This window comes from Sabethes cyaneus, chromosome 1 (assembly GCF_943734655.1).
Source record: "Sabethes cyaneus chromosome 1, idSabCyanKW18_F2, whole genome shotgun sequence".
Lineage (NCBI taxonomy): Eukaryota > Metazoa > Arthropoda > Insecta > Diptera > Culicidae > Sabethes > Sabethes cyaneus.
In genome coordinates, this window is record NC_071353.1 from 106743975 (window position 1) to 106765439 (window position 21465).

The following is a 21465-nucleotide window of genomic DNA, read 5'->3' on the forward strand; positions in this document are numbered from 1 at the left end:
GAAATGTCGCGAATACAACGTGCCCACGCATCATTTATTCATCGACTTCAAATCGGCGTACGACACGATCGATCGAGATCAGCTATGGCAGATTATGCACTACTACGGATTTCCGGATAAACTAACGCGATTGGTCAAGGCGACGATGGATCGAGTAATGTGTGTTGTTCGAGTATCAGGGGCAGTCTCGAGTCCCTTTGGATCTCGAAGAGGGTTACGGCAAGGTGATGGGCTTTCATGTTTGCTGTTTAACATCGCTTTGGAGGGTGTGATAAGAAGAGCGGGTATAGACACGAGTGGCACGATATTCACGAAGTCCGTCCAGCTTCTTGGTTTCGCTGACGACGTTGACATCATTACACGTACCTTTGAGAGGATGGCGGAAACGTACATCGGACTGAAAGCTGAAGCCAAACGGATAGGACTTGTCATTAATGTATCGAAAACAAAATACATGAAAGGAAGAGGTTCTAAAGAAGTGAATGCTGACCTCCCTCCCCGAATACATTTAGACGGTGATGAAATCGAGGTGGTAGAAGAGTTCGTGTATCTGGGCTCACTGGTTACCGCAGACAACGACACCAGCAGAGAAATACAAAGACGCATTATGGCAGGAAATCGTGCCTACTTTGGACTCCGTAGGACGCTGCGATCGAACAAAATTCGCCACCGCACGAAGTTAACAATCTACAAGACGCTGATTAGACCGGTAGTCCTTTACGGCCATGAGACATGGACTATGCTCGTGGAGGACCAACGCGCCCTTAGTGTTTTCGAACGGAAGGTGTTGCGCACCATTTACGGCGGAGTGCAGATGGAAGACGGAACGTGGAGGAGGCGAATGAACCATGAATTGCATCAGCTGCTTAGGGAACCACCCATCGCTGCCACCGCAAAAATCGGTCGCCTGCGATGGGCTGGGCATGTCGTGAGGATGTCGGACGACTGCCCGGTTAAAAAAGTTCTCAATAACGATCCGACTGGAACGAGACGGAGGGGCGCGCAGCGAGCAAGATGGATCGATCAAGTGGCAGGCGACCTGCGGACCCTACGTAGACTACGTGGCTGGCGAATTGCGGCCATGGACCGAGTAGAATGGAGACGACTTCTTCGTACAGCAGAGGAAACCACGGCCTGGAGCTGATTAAGACTAAGACTCCAGACAGTAATTACATTAACCGATCAAAGCTGAAACAGAAGAGGCTTAATTTAATGGAAAGTTAAAAATCTATTGCATTGATTGAAACGATTCACATTCATCGTAAATCGAACGATTTTCCAAGGTGTACCCTATTTAGTGGTAATCCTTTTGTGGCTAAATGTCTGCTTTTTTTTCTTTCTAAAACAAGAACAACCTGGGATGTACTTGATTTACCGAACAGCCTTGCCTGCCAGACAGTGCCACCGAACCAAGAAAGAAAGGTCAAACAAAAAAAGAATGCTCGCTCTTGTTGACATTTTTTCTGCTGCTAGCATTTTCGATTTATGACCACTACAGCTTGCGATTCACTCAGCTCCAGCATTTTTCCCGACGACTCTGCGCTGGTCACTTCAGTAGCTTGTTCTCTTCTTTTGCTAGTTCGAGTTGTACATCTTTCCCGGGCCAATAATGCAAGTTGCTCTGTTGCCGCGCCAATTGCAGTACAAAAGAAGTTTAAATTACCAACTTTTTTTATGCTGGGAAGTTATTCGAACCCGGTGCGGTGTGAATGTGTTTGTTGTATATGGAGCTTACGAACTCGAAAGAAAACTATCAAACAGCCGTTTTGTTCGTTTCTGGCCAGGGTGTATCCTGCAATTCTGCCACCCATAATTACCGCTAACACCAATTACCATCACTAAATCAGCCTTTTAATCGTCCTTGTTGATTTCGAGCTGCTCAGATACGAAATGCGTCTGCCCAGAACGTTGGGAACATTGTAGAACAGTACGTATTGAAACGAGCACCACCACCCTGCCATTGCATCGAGCAAGAAGGACTGCGAAGGCGGTTTTGCGACGCAATTTATAAACCTCCCTGCTCGGTGCTGACAAGGAAAATTGCACTTTTAGAGATAAGATAACACCATCAGCTCGTAAAGCATGGGAATCGAGTGGACACAGCAAGGTGCAAAAAGTACACAAAACAGTGGAGACATAAATTCTGGCGCTCCGATAAGGACGTACATAAACTAGGTGCAATTGTAGCATAAGAATCAATACAAGCCCACACCCCTGCCCCGTCAAACTTGGTGCCCTCTAGACCGATCTTTGCACTGACTGGACTACCGTGGTTGCCAGACCGAACTTGTTCGAAGATTGACTGGTTCGGGGTTATAATTAAAACTGTCCATTGTTTGCGATAATAATCTCGATTCAACTGCCCACTTTTTCTGCACTGGCCGTAAATTATGAGCAGAAATTACCAATGCGAAGTCATTATAATAAGTAATAATTGAATACCTCTTCCCTGTTATCGTACGACGTCAGTTCACCTGGCACAGGGCAGCTTATAAAATAACTAGAAGTAGCGAAAGCAATGCTCTACGGGTCTGTGCAACATATCCACATCACTACGACATGCTCTGAAACCAGAAATCCATTCACATGTTGGCTATAATTTCCTTACAGATCATCATCACCGCTGACAGGGCCGCTGCCGCTGTCGATGACTGGCAGGAAGGAGAACTCATCAACATCTCCCAGCATGAGATCCCCGCGGATCTCGGAATCGTGCGCCTGGCAGAGAGAGAGAGAAGAAACACACACAGAAAATATTGCGCAAGATGCTGCTGACAGAAGAAAATAAAACTAATGTTTATTTTCTTTTAAATGTTACTTTTATTACGACATAATTTTATAGCATTTCTGGTCTCGTCTGCCGCGGATTCGCGTTGTCACACTCTTCGTCGTCCGGTTATGTATGCATAATGTGATCGGAATTACCCACTGACTCTCTATCGTATAATACTTTTGCTATACAGCCGTTGAATGTTTGGTGATTTGCTTTTAAATCTCTAATAAGCTTGCCATTAGATTACTTTGATTATTTATTTATTTGTCATTTGCTAAATTTACGGTGGATGCTATTAAAATAGATATTTACTGCAATCACTTGCTACTTTTTCATTTTGAGTACAAATCAAAAGTGTTTATTATCTCATATTTTAGCTTTCAGTTAGTAAGTCGCTGGCAGTTCATGATGATAGTAACGTGCAACACCAAAGATATTCTAGACCGTAAAAAAAGTTATTGCGACTTTATTATTCCGGAAAGAATTTTTTTATCTCACATACATATTTTCTTCGATACCGTGCAATACCATAAATCGTACTTAAATGCATCTGTTTGTTGTTTGCCTTATTTTTCAATACTAACTAACTAACTTCTCTTTCTGCCTTTCAACAAAGCAAATAATAAACGTTTTAACGTAAACACGTTGATGTTTTTCGAATCGTTACTCGGAAAGATCATAGCATGCATAGGTTTGAAGATTTAAATAGCGCGGTTTTAAGCCTTAATGCACAATAATGTTTAAACGAAACCACAAGAAAACATCAATAGATTCATGTTATGATCGTAGCATAATTTACCAACAACGATATTAAATTCGCCTAGGTTTAATCGTTTCGCCGTAAAGAATTTACGACCGGTTGGGACAAAGAACTTTTGTCATTTTTCTGGCACACTTCCCTAACAAAGACATTAAATTGATCTAGGTTTAATCGCGGTCGTAAGAATTTTTGTTGGGACGAGTAGAGTTTGTCACTCTTTCTAGCAGACTTCCCAAGCAAAGACAGCAAATTGGTCTAAATTTAACCGCGATGTTAAAAAATCTCGTCAAAACGAGGAAGCTAGAGTTAATCATCGCAACGAGTCTTCGAGTCTTCGAGTTAGGACAGGCATATTTTGTCACGTTAAAACTATGATGGCGTCTTTTCCAACCAATCACGAAATAAATAAATAAATAAACTTTGCCAGTCTTGGTGAATGACCCTTTGGGTTAAAACCACTCAAAAAAAAAAACTGCCAGTTTTGCCAATGCCTCATTATTCTAAAATTTTCAATAATGCGTTTCTTTATTCGAGCTAATTAGTAAAAGATTTTCCGATCAATCGACGCAAAAATGTTGAAAATGATTCTGAAAACCGCTTCGAAAACCTCTGAAACTCGCTAAGTTTTTAGCGCTCGAAGCCAATCATTTTTTCGTGACGCTCGCACCCCCTATACCAGCTACCTTCCTGAAAGACGTAGTCCTACGTCAAAATTTTGTACATTGTCAGCTTCGTCCGGCGGTTTATACTCTATACGATCTATACGGTTTATACGATCCAATGTAGCCCTGATTAGTCGCGTTAGTTCGTCCGAAAAACCGTGTTCGTAAATTTTGATCGACTGTATCGTATGCTGCTTTGAAATCAATTAGAATGTGATGCGTGGGCACTTCGCATTCCCGACATCTGTCGGATGGTGAATATTTAGTCCGTAGTGGCGCGAACACCCATGAACTCCACGTGATAATTCCCTACGAAACCTTGCGCTATCCGTGACAGCCGTGACAGCGTTACAGCATCTGCATGATTTGTTTGTAGACGGCATTTATCAGCGTTTTGCCGCAATAGTTCTAGCAGTCGAAACGATCACAACTCTAGGCATCCATTACTCTGGAAACTTCTCCTCCTTCCAAATCCTGGAAATGACCTGAGTAGAGCCGTAGCTAGCGCTTCATGACTGTGTGTGTGATTGCTCAGCTGATTGGCGGTTCTTCAGCACCCAATTTTTCGTTCCATCTCTTAGAGATCAGATACTGGAACACGCTCCTTCTGCACCTTCGCCATTAGCGAAAAACTGCTTCCACCTGACGACTACTCTGCGCTGTTTGTGACCAGTGTGGGGACGAACACTCGTCAGGCTTCTGTGTGTAGACTTTACAAGACTGGTTCATCTTCTCATAGAAGTTGCGCGTGTCTTAATCCCGGCAAATTTATTCTAATTTTTCGTGATATCTGTGCTCCCTTTATGTCCTAGGTAGGTTAGCTCGATTTCGAAAAATTTACACTTTTCTACATTTAATCGTAGTTCGTATTTTCTCAAGCGTTCAAAACATAAGTTAAGTTTGGCAAATGGTTTCTTACTGAACATCACATTACGACTATATTGTTGATATATTTAAAAGCACGTTCTGGCGTTAATCCTGCCATTGTCATCGTCATCATTCTTTGAAAGCTATTTGGACTAATGTTTAGTCCCAATGGCAATCTATTGGAATGATAACGATCAGAATTGGTTGAAAATGCCGTAAATTTTCTTGAAATCTCATCCAGAGAAATTTTATGAAAATAAGACATCAAATCCAATGTACTGAAATATTTTGCTTTACCGAGTTGATCCAAAATACTATCAATTCTCGGTAAAGGGAATTTGTCAGGTAAAATTTGTCAGGTGGCATGTGAGAAACGAGTTTTCCTTTTCGAGCTATTGTTATATTGCATTCCACGTGTGAATACCTTGTTCGCTCTCAGTCCCGCAGCCAATCTGCTGTTCCAGTAAACTATCGGTGAATCGGATACAAGCAACCAGGTGACTGTAATTCGGGTAAATGGGTACATCACTTCACTGTCCATTTGCACGCCCTTTGATGAATATTCATTTAAAATTGGTGCTACCATCACAAGTTATCGCAACACCAACCGTTTTGGAACGATGCCGTCGCCTTTATCATCTATATTCCTAAGATCAGCCTCCATCAATGAGATAGTGCTGCTTATTAACAATTTGAATTGCAAAAAATCTGCTGGAGCGGATAAAATAGCAGTCAATTTTATTAAAACCAATCACAAGTTTTTCGCACGGCTGTTAACAGATATCTTTAATGAAATCATATAAACTAAGCAGTTTTTGATACGAAAGACACAAAGGAACTCAACAACTATTGAGCAATCTTTAGTATAGCAAAGCCTAGGTGCTACATTCCGTTATCGAAACTTGACCTTCTGTTTTTATACGGCAGACTTCACAGCCAGCCGTAAGAGTGCAGGACATTTGCAGAGCCAGTTGCTACGATCCTATTGACTCTAACAGCCTCTCCCAGTCGAGATTCGAACATGCGACGACTGGCTTATTAGGCCAGCGTCATACCTCGAAGTCAACTGGGAGGCAATCGAGCAATCTTTATGTTGTCTAAAACCAGCAATGTTGTTGAATAGCTCATTGTATCCAGATTGGTTGCGTGTACTTCCTGCCAGGGATGCCACATATAATTCTGTGTTTTTTGTTGGAAAAATCTGACAATCTGTACGGCGAGGAAAAATATCTGTGCAAAAGTCTGTCCAATTCAAAACAATGAGAGTGAAAGAGATAGAGAGTCATTTTGCTGACTATTTCCGTCTCTTTCACTCTCATGTAAAAGCTCAAAAATCTGTTTAATCTGTGTAATTTGACGAAAATCTGTGTTCTATGCATACAGATTCTGTACAGGCGATTTCTTTCAAATATCTGTTAAACAAAGAATAATCTGTGCATGTGGCAACCCTGCTTCCTGCTTCAACTTAATCTATAACCATTAGTACGGGCTTAGGAGAGACGCTATTTTATGACTCACTCGACAATGCTCGCTTCAGTGCAGTTTTTTTTATCGATCTGAAAAAGCATTGCTAAATATGTGTCTATTGGAAACTGCTCCAATCCCCACCATCCCATATCGATTGGGGTACCGCAAGGCAGTAATTTATATTCTGTGCTCTTTTACTGTTCATCAATGACCTATGTAAGTTGCAAATCCGCTTTCACCAATAACTAAGATCGGCGCTCGAAACATTGCATGTTCCGTATCACAGCCCGGAAACTCGTAAAGGTTAAATCTCCATAGCCATCCCATTTCGAAATGCTACCCAACCCATTTGGTTGATTCTTGGAGAATTTGTTTCGCTTGTAGCACGTCAGCCAACGCTGGACCCGCAACATCCTTGATACGGAGACTCTCATCAACAAATTGTTTTCCACTAATTGGTCATTCTCCCTACATTCTTACTTACTTATTCAGCCGAAAGCCGGGGTGGCTCTTGCCGTATCAAGAATTCCTCTCCATTTTACTCGGTCCTGGGCTACTCGTCGCTAATTCGTTGCGCGTCTCGACACACGCAAGTCGGCTTCAACCTGGTCGAGCCATCTAGCACGTTGAGCCCCTCTATTCCTGGTGCCGGTGGGGTTCTTGAAGAGAACGGATTTCACTACACAGTCGTCCGGCATCCTTGCGACGTGGCCGGCCCACCGTAGTCTCCCAACTTTCGCCAGGTGTACGATGGGAATCTCTCCAAGCAGCGCCTGTAGCTCGTGATTCATACGCCTCCGCCACTCTCCGCTTTCCGTTTGTACTCCGCCAAAAATAGTCCGCAACACCTTTCGTTCAAACACTTGCCGTCTTTGAACGAAAGGTGTCGTTCTCTTCACCGTAAGCAAAGTTACCTCAAAGTTGTCTCAAGTCCGTAGAGGACTACCGGTCTGATTAGCATTTTGTACATCGTCAGCTTTGTGCGGCGGCGTATGCTCCTGAATCGACGCGTCTTGCGGAGGGAAAAGTAGGCTCGATTTCCAGCTTGAATGCGTCGTTGGATCTCCTTACTCGTATTATTGTCAGCGGTGACTAGAGATCCCAAATATACGAACTCATCAAACACTTCCAGTTCATCGCCGTCAATAGTCACTGTCCGTGGGAGGCAAACGTTACTTTCTCGGGAGCCTCTTCCTACCATATATTTGGTTTTCGACGCATTAATTTGTAACCCTATCCTCCTAGCCTCCGCTTTTAGTCTGGCGTAGATTGCGTCCTGCGTCCCACGGTTTCTACTAATGATGTCGAGGTCGTCTGCAAAGGCTAGGAGTTGGCTACTCTTGCTGAAGATCGTTCCTCTCGTTTCGATGCTCGCTCGCCGGATCACACCTTCAATAGCGATATTAAATAACATACAGGACAGTCCATCCCCTAACTGTAACCCTCTGCGCGATTCGAAAGGACTTGAGAGTGTCTCCGAAACGCGCACGTAACACATCACTCGTTCCAGAGTTGCTTTGATCAGTCGCGTCAGTTTGTCCGGAAAACTGTACTCGTGCATTATCTGCTATAGCTGTTCGCGTTCAACGGTATCGTATGCTGCTCTGAAATCCACGAAAATACGATGCGAGGGCACGTTGTACTCTTGACATTTCTGAAGGATTTGTCGGAGAGTAAAAATTTGATCCGTAGTAGCACGGGCCCCCATAATGCCCGCCTGATACTGCCCTATGCAATCTCTTGCTATTGGGGATAGACGACGCTACAAAATCTACCTACCTTGTAGGAGCGTTGACCAGAGTAATGCCGCGGTAGTTACAGCAGTCAAGCCGGTCGTCCTTTTCGTAGATGGTACAGACTACGCCTTTCATCCACTCCTCCGGCAGTTTCTCTTCTTCCCAAATCCTTGAAATCAGTTAGTAAAGTACCGTTGCTAGCGGTTCTTGGCTCTTTTTATTTGAGTTCAGCCGGGAGTCGGTCCTTTCCGGCGGCTCTATTATTCTTCAGCAGACCGATTTCTCGCCGGATTTCTTCGAGATCGGGAGCCGGTACGCTGTTGTCATTTGTAGGCACTCCGAGGTTAACTTCCATTGCGTCTCCTGCTGCTATATCGCCGTTGAGGTGCTCATCGAAGAACTGCTTCCACCTGTCGACCACCTCGCACTCGTGTGTGATTAGATCCCCTCCCTCGTCCCTATACATGTCAGGTGTTTGGTGAGTGGGCCTTGCGAGTTTGGTTCATCTTCTCGTAAAACTTGCGGGTGTCATTAGCCCGGAATAGTTGTTCTAGCTCCTCACGATCTCTGTCCTCCTTCTGGCGCTTTTTCCTCCTCAAGATCGTGGTCAACTCATTCTTCGCTACTTGGCCAAATTCTCTCTCGTGGATATGCTCAGATAGTTTTCCCAAGCTCTTTCTTTCCTCTCTATCGCTTGTTGGCATTCCCCGTCAAACCAATCATTTCATGCAGTCGAGGTTTCCATACCTAGCACCGCAGTTCGGCAGTTCGCGGGTTGTCTAGTTGCCGAATGTTTAGCCGACGAGGGCGACTTTGTCGCGAGGTATAAACCGTCGCCAGTTTTGAGCGCACATGTACTTCTACTAGTTAGTGTTCCGAGTCAATATCCGCACTCCGTAGAGAGCGTACGTTGGTGATGTTCGAGAAAAACCGGCCTTCGATGAGAATATGGTCGATTTGGTTCGAGGTTCGTTGGTCAGGTGATCCCCAGGTGGCCTTGTGGTTATCTTTGTGGGGAAAGAAGGTGCTTTTGATCACCAAGCCTCGGGAAGCCGCAAAGTTGATGCATCGCTGGCCGTTATCGTTCGTGTCGGTCTGCAGGCTATGGGGCCCGATCACCGGTCTATACATTGCTTCCCGGTCGACCTGGGCGTTCATATCCCCGATGACGATCCTGATGTCCCGTCGTGAGCAACTGTCGTACGTTGCCTCCAGCTGCGCATAGAACGCTTCCTTCTCGTCGTCGGGTCTACCTTCATGTGGACAATGCACGTTTATGATTGTATAGTTGAAGAAACGACCTTTTATCCTCAACAGGCATATCCTCTCGTTGATCGCTTTCCAGTCCATTACGCGATCCTTCATTTTGCCCAACACTACGAAGCCCGTTCCCAGCTCATTGGTCGCTTCACCAATCTGGAAAAATTGGGCTTTGCCGCCACGGATCTTCCACACCTTTGGGGGTTCTAGCTGATCAAGCAGCACCCTGTCGCCGATCTGCAGTTCCAGGTACCAAGTCTTAATTCCATGTCCTTATTTCGTCGCCTTGGTCCAAGCAGAATATTCCTAGAAGATATTTCTTGACTATTGTTGTTAGTTTTTTGGGTTTAGATAGATAGCCGTACTAGGGCTTACGCTACCGAGTCTCGGGATGGGGCTGCCATCTTTCAGTGTCGAGACAACACTGTGCCTCCTCCCCTGTTAGTATACGACCTTATTTTCCACCGGGGTTTGTTACCCGATCTCCGCTAAGGTTGCTCGAATTCCAACTGGTACCATGTGGAGGTAGGGGTAGGAGTTGCTAGATAAGAGACTAGAGACCACAATGGGGTCTGTTTTACGCATTATCCAATCATTTACCAACCATTACCAACGATTGCAAACTATCCTTTACTAATTACGAGAACTCAACTTGCAGTCGCACCATCCAGTTTACAGACTTCAAGGCAGCATGCGATTTAGTAAAACAAAATTATGAGTTATGTTTATGAAGTAAAAAGCGACTCTACCATATATACTTCAATTATAATGCAAAATCATTTTGAAATGTTCGGATATCGTTTCTTTATGTTATCATGATATCTAATAGCTATTGTATAGTTTTAAGAATTACTGCATCAAAACCAAGGGGGAAAAGTCCAAGTTTGCTTCGAAAAACCGTATATTTGAAATCTATTTGCCAGCCTAGATCATTTCAGGGTGTTATTCCAACTGGAATCATTCGCTTCGGTGGAGCTTTGCTACAGAGCTGAAATACGATGCAAACCGAAACACAGTGTCGTTGGGGTTATTTTTTCGTGACGAGGTTCCGGTCACCAGCGAAAAATGAGCGCGTGCCATTTCCATCGGGGAGTCGGTCGTCGACAAAACGATCGTATTTCAGCTCCTATAACAAGAACCTGATATGCACTATTGTCACAAGACAACAATATATCGGATATGCGTTTCATAAAATCGCAAGGCACGCGTACAATGGGCTTACTTTTCCTGCGCTCGTTAAGGTTGAGCTGCGTGCATCCTGTTCTGTTGGCAATGATTTAATTTAAACAATAAAATATCATTCAAATAATCGTCCAAGATCTGCACTGCATAGAAAGGCCTTGTACTGTCGCTAATTCCTATGATTAGAGCCAAGCACAAAAACAGTTTTTGCGTCTAAATTCAAGTTGGAAAATGTTGTTCTCTTTTTTTTATTTGCACACATTTTACAATGAGTGCCGACATGGAACAACTGCTACACTTGTAAATCGTTCAGAGTGTACCTTCTTGAATATTTCATGTACGGATCAACGAACGTTCCATTTAGAAACAACAACGGTTCAACCGGTGCCGATATGCAGTTGGTTTCAATTTCGTAGCCCGCCCCCATCTTCCTGACCGATTCCGGCCGGCTCTCCATTCGAATGCGCGAGAACGAAATGTTTTATTTATGTTCATATTTAAATTTAAATGTGCGATCGATAAATAAATAAAATCAACTGGCGTTCGATTCGAAACTCGGTTGGCGGATTTTCGCTCGCCCCCAATTCCCACCCGCCAATATCCAACGAAATGTGATTTGCGAGTGAATAAGTAAGTGGGCGGGTGCGGTGGGAAAACCCGTCCCGCCGCTGCTGCTGGCTGATGATACGGTGCGATGCGATGCGATCGGTTACCGACTGCGCCAGGGCTGCGGAATGGTGTTTTTATTTTTCGAGAATTAAATTGAAATTAAATAATTGCGATCGTTCTGCGTGTGAATCGAAGATAAATGCGTGCGATGCTCCACGTTGCGTCCTATGCTGGCCTCGTTGATGCTATCTGCTCTGTTCGAAGCTGCTTTCAGTGCTGCACTCCAAGTTTTCCATGCGATTTTTTTAGGCTGCGATTCGATTTTTCTCCCGTACCCGTTTAGCATATCAAATGTAGCCAATGAGCAATAAATTAATGACAACGATTTATACTTAATCGAACCGGGACCAGTCAGCGGTGGATTGATAAATTTATCCAATCTCCTAATGAAGCTGTGTGCCTTTCGAACCGCGAGCCCGTTGGTTGTTGGAACGGTCACCGGAGCAGCGTCGATCCGCTTCGACGTATTAACACAAGACCACGGTGCTTCGGGAGTTCGATGGTATCAGAGTGTGTGAGCGAGTGAGAGAGAATGCAGATTTTCGAGCAACCTAAAATTGGCTCGGTTGCATACTAAATTTAAAGTACCCAAGGGAAAGGCACCAGTGGCTGTTAGGGTGACTCAAAAGCCAGCGTAAGAATTTTTCGAATAGTATATTTTGAAAGTGATAATTTACCAAAAATTCGTGGGAGGTAACACTTAAATACTTATTATTATATTTAAATTTGTAAATACGTTATTAAAATCAGGACATTCTTAAGCGTATGATATGAATACATCATGCTCGGACGGGTTCAATTCATTCGTGCTTTCTCCTTATCTGTGTCTCTGAGGTTTTCAGTAAAAGTGGTGACCAACGACTAATTTGCATAGCTGTCCTTCGGACACAAAAATGCTCGATTCATGTTCGGAATTAATTATCATGAAACATGGGTGTCAATCGGTCGATAATTATTATTAGGTGTAAAGGGGCATTTCCTGGTTCCTGCAGATATCATCTCATTCTCCATTGAAGAATTTAGTTCAGGGTAACGCGTGATATTTTAAAACAAATATTAAATTATTATTTGAGCCAACACAGTACTTGCTATCGAGCACATTAAAAACAAAATAAAAATGAAAATTTACAACTTCCCAGCAAGAAGTCGTTATGGTACGCCAATCCGGAAAAGCTTAATTTAGTATGAAATCGCCTGTAATACTCGACACCAAAGTGCCAGGACCAGGAAAAGCTAGCTGTATGGAAACCAAGTGGACGAAAAAGATACGCTATTTTCGGGAAATCTGGCAAACGTCGACTGTTTCGAGCGGCTTACGGCAGCAGTGGTGCAATACAGTTTCCAGAGGACATCTCACTGGTAACCTTTACCGTTATACCGTGTGGTCTACCGGAACATCCTTTGCATCCTGAAGCTTCCCTCAGGTATTAGCAATAAAGCACAGCTTAGGCTAGTGCTGCAAGTGTAGTGTGAGTGAGCTGGCTAAAAATGTCCTATGCCAGAGCATACATGTGTAAATCAAATAAAATAAATATACGTTTTATGGTGCACTTCGTATATTATAAGATTTTTTACTAAGGCCAAAATAAGGGTTAACTCTATTCAAAAGATTTAGGAAAACATTCCCGATTCCCTCTATGGAGCAAAACAAAGGCATGTTATGATGCAATTTCACTGCACATGGAGCTGATGATAATGATTTTTTCGGTTTTCAATGGTCATCAAATCCTGCACATAAGAGCTAAATATACCGCGTGGACACGAAAGTCGTAAGCCGAATGCTACGACGGAACACTCCAAAACACACAGTGCTCCATCGTCATCCGCCTGTTTCAGTGCAGCCATGTTACGAGGCTAACGATCTATGTCTAAGCGGGACTTAGTGTTTCCGGGATGCTACACAGATTCTGCAGAACCTTACGTGACATGTTCCTTGCAAATTCTGACGCAAACGTGCAGTTCAGTTCAATCCTTTAGCTGATTGTGTCAAAATTTGCATGCCATTGCCGGAGGTATTGTACGAAGTGACGCGAGAAGAAAATTGCGTCGGTGCATCTCGCAAGGTTGAATAAATGGCCCCGTTCGCTGTTCGACTAAGGTACGATGTGAAAAAATTTCTCTCACGAAGACTTCATAACACCAACATAGTGCCAAATTTTAAAAATGACTAATCTTCTAAAATTACTAATAATGTTTAAGATATCAAATCTTTATTCTTTTTTATGAATACCTTATTCTTCATTCTTCATTCTTCATTCTTCATTCTTCATTCTTCATTCTTCATTCTTCATTCTTCATTCTTCATTCTTCATTCTTCATTCTTCATTCTTCATTCTTCATTCTTCATTCTTCATTCTTCATTCTTCATTCTTCATTCTTCATTCTTCATTCTTCATTCTTCATTCTTAATTCTTCATTCTTCATTCTTCATTCTTCATTCTTCATTCTTCATTCTTCATTCTTCATTCTTCATTCTTCATTCTTCTGTTGCATTCAACAGGGAAACATTGACAATTTTAAGCATATTCTTACACATGACGCATGATGAAACACTAGCGCCAACTTCTGTTTTTAATTTTCAGAAACCAGAGGCGGTATCCTATACAGTTTTCAAACTCTGCTTAATGCTATCTATGAATAAACGCAATTCAGCTGGAGCATAGGGCTCACCAATAGCCCCTTTACATCCAAACAGTAACTTTGAATAGCCCCTTTACATCCAAACACCAATAAGTATTGTCTTAATTGGCATAACATTTACCGAATTGCTTCTCATGATCTCTATAAATGGATACCTTCATCAATATTCTCAGGATCAACTTTAAAGCACATACGAAACGCAGTTTGCAATGAAGCAGTGAAATTAAGAATTAAGACCTACATAAAATGAAATTTTTAAAATGCTTTAATCTTGTCTAAAACCTTTGATAAAGTTGAAGTTAATACGTACGATAAAAAATACGTTCTTTTTTTTGTTGTGATCAAATTCTCAAATACAGTGGTATTCCGATTATATCTACACCTGGTTTAATCTACACCCGATTTTAGGTACCCCCGATTTTGTCTACCATTTAGACCCGGTTTTATCTAGCTTTTTTTAAATTGGCATTTCACATGAAAATTTGGAAGATTTCATGAATTTATGCATAACAGGGAATATTTATCTGTATTTTATAGTTTACTATATGGCATCTGTGGTATGGAATTATACATAAAATGGGTATAATAATGCTGAAGTCAAATACGCAAAGTAACTTGCATTTATTTTGTAACGCATATTTTTAACATTTCATAATGATCCTTTGTGAATTTTTTCTATACTGTAACGCTAACGGGCACACCCCGTCTCCGCTAGAAACTCTGGTTATCACCTTTCTTTCCTTAAAAATTCTAATCCTAATCTAAACATTTGAACCGATTTTAATAATTTTATTACCAAATAAAAGGATTTTAATTGAGCTTTTCAGAAAAAAAGAACAATAAACTGACGTTCAAAGTTTTTTATGATTGCAAAAACATTTTTGTAGGAGTCTTGAAACTCTTAAAATCACTTAAAACATTTAAAATATTCGTTTTTACCTTTCTACTATATAAATATATAGTATAAAGGTATAGCAATCACTCGGAAACCCGGAAATGAGAAAAAGGTGTTATTTTTTTATTATACTTTCAATGACAAGCTAGTTGTTTACATACGAAATCAAAAACAGATATCTGACATTTTTAGTTTTTGAGATACACTTTTTTACGAAATAAAGATGCGAAAATGCAATGGACTCGCATGGCGTTTTATTTTAGAGACGCATTTCTTTGTCAAAAAACCCCTTTTATTATAAGTAAAAACCAAAACCATGCGTCTCCATTGTATTCTCGATACTTTTAGAAAACTTAGAATTTCTTTGGTCTGCACACCATGGAAACATAAAAAGTGAATGTTTTCAATATTTAAAAAGATTGGGCTTTAGTCCAATATTTTTTCTTGAAAGCTCATTAAAATACTTTCCATTTGGTATTAACATCATTGAAATCGGTTCAGTGGATCAAAAGTTATGAATTTTCAAAGAAAAAAAAAGGTGGAAAAAATGGTAACTTTTGGGACCACACTGGCTCAGAAAAGAGAACCCTAAGTACCAAATAAAAATACGGATCTAAAATTTACTGCAAAGGAATAAGTACACAAAATTTGAATAAAATCGGAGCAATTTTGAATTTCGATATGTCTTTTTTCATAATATGGCTGAGTTGATATGCATTATGGCTAATGGTTGATATGAATAAAATGAGCCCTATGTTTAAAATTACGCTAAAATAATATAATAATTGAAAAAAATGATCAATATTAACAATATTTTTTGTTCATTTAAATTATTTTGGAGCAATTTATTTCTCCCCAAATTTGTCTACTTTCCAAATATATCTACCAAAAATTTTCGGATGGGTAGATAAAATCGGTAAACCACTGTACCTACAGTAGGTACTATTATTCTTACAGAAAAGTGAAGTTCAACAAATCGATAGCAAATTTTCTCCTCTTCAATACGGAAAAAAAATTTAAAATTCGTGCCCTACAGCCGGAGAAATTTGTATTTATGTGCATGTACTTTCTTTCTTTAAGCAAAATTTTAACTTTAGTGCATATCTCAAAAAGTATCCTACTTTAAATTTTTCTGACCTCATTTTCGGATTCAGCGGCCAACTTTACATGAAAAATCATCTTCAGCTTACTGAGTTCACGCTTTTTGTTTTATTTTGTTAACTTGTGTTATCGGTCCGATAGCTATCCAACTTCTTCAAGTATACCTCAAAGAAGCCACCTTTACCCTCCGATTGTTCTGGTTTATTTCGACGACGCACAGTGGGACCATTCTGGAAAAACGCGGTCAAAAGTCATTTTTCGCTTTTCCTGACGTTTTCGAGCTCATGCGTCTTAGAAGAAGTTTCATAAAAAAGTATTCTGCATCTAGTGACATTTTCGTATAATTAGATATTAACCCCTCTAAGGTCTACATCATTTTTAGCATCGAAAAATTCACTAAAATGGCCGTAACTTTTTTATCTTTCAATATATTTTCACCAAATTTGGGAATTTTGCCGAAAATATTTTCTATTTTCATAATATCTATAGATAATGGCCATATGTCGTATGGCCCCGGAGTTATTCCGGAGTTCCTTGGGGGACCGAGATATGGCTTTTTTAGATAAAGTTGCCAAATATCTAAAATTTGTTTGAAATCTGTTGATTTTTGTAAACATATCATCGACTGTGGGCATATCAGTTACTTTGCCGCAGTTAGGAGCCATGGTGCGCGCCATCTGGATCCGGAGGGACTCTATAAATCCGGAACCGGTTCCCGTAACGGGACATTTCAGCATCAGTAAAGCATGTCGTGTCGCATATCAAAAAACATCGGCATTCAACAAAATAGCGATTGGTGATCATCTCATGTCTCTTAGAGGCCGTATGACCGGTTCCGGGCCCGGGGAGGGTTTCTTTTCTGATTCAAGCACGGAACGAACTTCGGAGGAACTTGTCCGGGACCGGGAATCGGCCATATGGCCTCTGAGAGACATGAGATGATCGCCAATCGCTATTTTGTCGAATGCTGATGTTTTTTGATATGCAACACGACATGCTTTACTGATGCTGAAATGTCCCGTTACGGGAACCGGTTCCGGATTTATAGTGTCCCTCCGGATCCAGATGGCGCGCACCATGGCTCCTAACTGCGGCAAAGTAACTGATATGCCCACAGTCGATGATATGTTTACAAAAATCAACAGATTTCAAACAAATTTTAGATATTTGGCAACTTTATCTAAAAAAGCCATATCTCGGTCCCCCAAGGAACTCCGGAATAACTGCGGGGCCATATGACATATGGCCATTATCTATAGATATTATGAAAATAGAAAATATTTTCGGCAAAATTCCCAAATTTGGTGAAAATATATTGAAAGATAAAAAAGTTACGGCCATTTTAGTGAATTTTTCGATGCTAAAAATGATGTAGACCTTAGAGGGGTTAAGGGGATAACAAATTTGAAAAACATAATTTTTTATAGGAACTAGATAGCATGGTCACTTGTTCGGCAAAGTTGTAGAACTTTGAATTTCTTTAAACTTTGTCGAAAATACTAAGTATCTATTGAAATATTGTCATGGGCAGTCTTCAGAAAATATCAAGACATAGATTTGATATTTTCCCGACGTTTCGACACTTTGTTGGTGTCTTTTTCAGGGGTAATATCATTTACGTCTTTTGTTCTATTTTGGGGAGTGTACATATTACGGTCATTAAACTTTGTAAAATTACAGTCATTAAAACGGTAAAATTTATGCTTCAAATCAATTTTTAATTCAAATAAAGCAACATATGATATTTACACCTTCTACAAGGTTAAATATTTTGATAGTATCCAAAAGTTCGTAGAACATGTCGAACCTGTTAGATGAGGTTTTGTGTACAAAAAGTTAAAAAACGGATTTTAAGAGGGTCACGACAAAGAGACAATTATATCTCGCAAACCATATGATGCAGATATTTAGTATCTTCGGCAAAGTTCAACCTTCCGTTACTCGCGCCAACTTTTGTAACACAGATACTCACGCGTTGTATTTTGTACAATACTTTTTATCTCGGAATATCTCGGAATCCTGGTTATATAGAAAATTACTGTCTTCAACAAAGTTAATCAGTAGGTTAAGACCTATCGTTTGGGGGATAAAATTTTATAGTCACCAGGTGGGGCCAAAACCCGCTGTAAATTGTACATCTTACAATAGCGGTCATATACAAGTTGCTGCATTCGGAAAGATACTTTTATCGTTCCTAAATGATGTAGCATTCTATTGATTAATTTTTTTTGTAGTAGTTTTATCATGTTTTCTTAGATATTTTTCACATAAATCATGGGTTGGGCTATTTTTAGACACAAATTTTGCCTCTTCCTCCACCTACTGTAGAGACCATCGACCGAGAAGTTTTGATCTAACTCGTTTTTACTTGTAGCTTTTTTTGGGAAATGGCGTATGCAGTCAAACCAAAATCGTAACAAATTTTTAGTTACTCTCCGACGCTCGTTTTTACTTTCACTTTACTTTACTTTCACCCATTTCGCTACGGTTAATAAGGGGGTTTGTGCAGACTCCTTTTGTCCAGCGCCTCTGTGGTCCATAGGTACACGGGTACCAACGAGCCACATGCCCTGGCGGGTGTTGTGGGTTCAAATCTGGTTATAATCTCAGATTATAGCTTGGTTCGACCCATGCACCTTCCAGCATTGAACAAAAGGTAGGAGTCACAAAGACAACTTGTTAAGCGTAGCTACCTATTACCCCCCCCCCCCGCCCCCTTTCCTTTCCACTCTTTCCCCTCCATTCCCAAAAAATCCTTCTTCATTACTTTCCCTTACCGTCCCTTCATCAATTGTAGAACCATCGTTTCAAAAATATATAAATATTTTTACGCAAATCGATAGGAAAACCTTTGATATATCTACACCAATAAAGAAAACTATTGACTTTAAGTGTGTACTATTCACAAATTGTAAATAATGAAGCAAGCATATTGTCCAACTAGAAATTCTCGCATCATGATTGATTGGAAAACACGCCGTCATAGTTTTAACGTGTTTCCAGAAAAAATAAGTAAGAAAACCACCCTGCCCCAGATTTTTTGCGATGATTGAACCTAGACCAACTTGATATCTTTGCTTGGGAAGTAAGCCAGAACAAATGACCAAGTCTTGTCATCTCAACAAAATTTCATAAACGCGCGGTTAAACCTAAACCAATTTGATGTCTGTGTTAGAGAAGTGTGCCAGAAAAAATGAGAAAAATTACTGGCTCAATAGACCGCAAATTCTTTCGGGGAGACGATAAATCCTAGACGGATTTGATATTTGCGTTGGAAAAGTGCGCTACAGTGTAGTGTTCGGTTATAATATAATTCTGTTTACCGTTTTGGGCATGCATTAATTAGATTTGATTTACTAATCAACTTTAGACGGTTTTGGACATGCGGTATTTTCACGATGTAAAATACCTGCACGCCACCGCTGCCAATAGTAACGAACGGCGTCACGCCAGCGTCGCCCCGCCGTCGATGTACCGACCGGTTTTTCATTTTTCATTTTTCATTTTTCATTTTTCATTTTTCATTTTTCATTTTTCATTTTTCATTTTTCATTTTTCATTTTTCATTTTTCATTTTTCATTTTTCATTTTTCATTTTTCATTTTTCATTTTTCATTTTTCATTTTTCATTTTTCATTTTTCATTTTTCATTTTTCATTTTTCATTTTTCATTTTTCATTTTTCATTTTTCATTTTTCATTTTTCATTTTTCATTTTTCATTTTTCATTTTTCATTTTTCATTTTTCATTTTTCATTTTTCATTTTTCATTTTTCATTTTTCATTTTTCATTTTTCATTTTTCATTTTTCATTTTTCATTTTTCATTTTTCATTTTTCATTTTTCATTTTTCATTTTTCATTTTTCATTTTTCATTTTTCATTTTTCATTTTTCATTTTTCATTTTTCATTTTTCATTTTTCATTTTTCATTTTTCATTTTTCATTTTTCATTTTTCATTTTTCATTTTTCATTTTTCATTTTTCATTTTTCATTTTTCATTTTTCATTTTTCATTTTTCATTTTTCATTTTTCATTTTTCATTTTTCATTTTTCATTTTTCATTTTTCATTTTTCATTTTTCATTTTTCATTTTTCATTTTTCATTTTTCATTTTTCATTTTTCATTTTTCATTTTTCATTTTTCATTGTTCATTTTTCATTTTTCATTTTTCATTTTTCATTTTTCATTTTTCATTTTTCATTTTTTATTTTTCATTTTTCATTTTTCATTTTTCATTTTTCATTTTTCATTTTTCATTTTTCATTTTTCATTTTTCATTTTTCATTTTTCATTTTTCATTTTTCATTTTTCATTTTTCATTTTTCATTTTTCATTTTTCATTTTTCATTTTTCATTTTTCATTTTTCATTTTTCATTTTTCCACCAAATTGAAAACCAAATCTATTCTTGCTTTTAATAAGGCCATTACAAATATTTCATAAAGTTTTTATCCTTCCGGTGTTCGGCCATTGAAGGGGGGGGGCGAAAAAAAAACAAAGTGAATTTTTTAATCGAGCCAAATAAAACTTGGGTTTTAAGCATTTTTATTTAAGGTTGAAGCGTGATAACCGAATCTATTCTTGCTTATAATATATACGTTAATATTTCCTTTGCAAAAATCTATGAAAACAAGACAAAAACGAAGGAAAATTTTTTAGACGATTTTCGAAATTGTTCGAATTTCTATTTCTGTTTCGTGCTAGAAGCATTAACTCAACTCGTACACTCATTTTTCGAGTTTTTCAGGCTGTAGAACACACAGACAATTGATTTTATGAAAAAAAATTTAACTCATATCCTAAAAATTATTTTTTTGCCCCTCGATTTTTCAAACCAATTACCAAGGGGGAGGTGACAAAAACTTTTGAAATTAGGCCATTACAAATTTTTTATAAATTTTTTATCCTTCCGGTGTCCTTGCTTATAATTTTTTTTTTTCCATGTGTGGACTCATTACTGCGACCAGTATAGTTGATCTATTGTAATATCGCCCGGGTGTTTGCTGTATGACCTGCACTGCATTTCTTTTTGCTATAATCGCTATTGAGTGAGCGATATGCTTATTAAATTTTATGCGTGCTTGCGTGTATTGGGGTTTACCCTTCCTTCAAAGCTTAATCTACTTTACCCACTTATTCCTCGCTGCCAGCACTATCCCATATTATAGCCGTCCCTGGCGAGGACTCATTCGTACCTCTGACCAGTACACTTAACTATAGGAGGGACATTTGCACTGTCAAGAGGCTTCAGAGGGTAAGTATAGAATTCAGCACGAAGGAAGGGTAAATGGAGGGGCCTGAGAATAAACCCATGCTAAAGTCACTTGACATCGAATGGCTTGATTCTACTAAGATTCGAACCCACGGCCACTCGCTTGCTTATAATAGATACGTTATTATTTTCTATGCAGAAATATACGAAAGAAGACAAAAACGAAGCAAAATTTTTTT